Genomic DNA, 956 nt, shown 5'->3' with positions numbered 1-956 from the left:
TTGAACAATTTAAACTATATAGTATAGATATTTCCTGTAAATGCAAAACAAAGACAGAGACATTTACATACCATATTGACATAAATGAGTTAATATAAATGTAACCTATTAACTCGTACATATTAATTAATGTCGTAGAGTTCGATAAGACGACTCTAATGTCGGTTGAATGAGGTCGATCAGAGTCTATTTGATACCCTTTGTACGACTTCTTATTTTTTGAATCTTTGTATTTGATTCTAAACCTATTATTAATATTATTGATAATAATTTTAGTTATATATATCAATAATATATTTGATATATATATATATATATATATATATATATATCAATAATATATGTAGTCTAACATATTAATTAATATTATTATGAATTTCGAAACTTGTTTAGCTAAGTTTTAGTTTAACAATAGGTTATTGAATTAATAATAAGAATTTGTATTAGATTAGATTAAATATTATTATTATTTTAGTAATATTAATAATTTTAATCAATTTAATGAGAGAATGACAAGTGTCTCAAAACAGGTTTCTTTTATTATATAGTATAGATTTTTAATAGATTATATACTGTTTTTTAGCTACATAATATTTGTTATATGGATTTTTAAAACTAAATCCGCTTTTAAAATAATATATTGTTTATAAAAATAAATGTAAAAGATGTTAGGAAGATGTGAAAATACAAAAAGGTTTATGGGATGAAATGAACTATAGGTGAAAAGTTTTATCATAACTTTTGTTGGTGTTAATAGTATGTCAAATGACAAATAATTTGTAAGAAGTTTGTGGGTGTTAATGGTGCGCCCAGGGTGGTTGGGCGCACACTATTTTATAGAGCAAAATCCCACATGCACCCCTTGAAAATTTGGTTAAACCCTTCATTCGCACCCCTTGAAAATATTTTCTGGGTATGGCACAAACCTCCGGTATAAGGTATTTTTGGCAAAAAAC

Source organism: Helianthus annuus, chromosome 14, assembly GCF_002127325.2.
Source record: "Helianthus annuus cultivar XRQ/B chromosome 14, HanXRQr2.0-SUNRISE, whole genome shotgun sequence".
NCBI classification, from domain to species: Eukaryota; Viridiplantae; Streptophyta; class Magnoliopsida; order Asterales; family Asteraceae; genus Helianthus; species Helianthus annuus.
Note: the sequence above shows the minus strand (reverse complement) of the source record.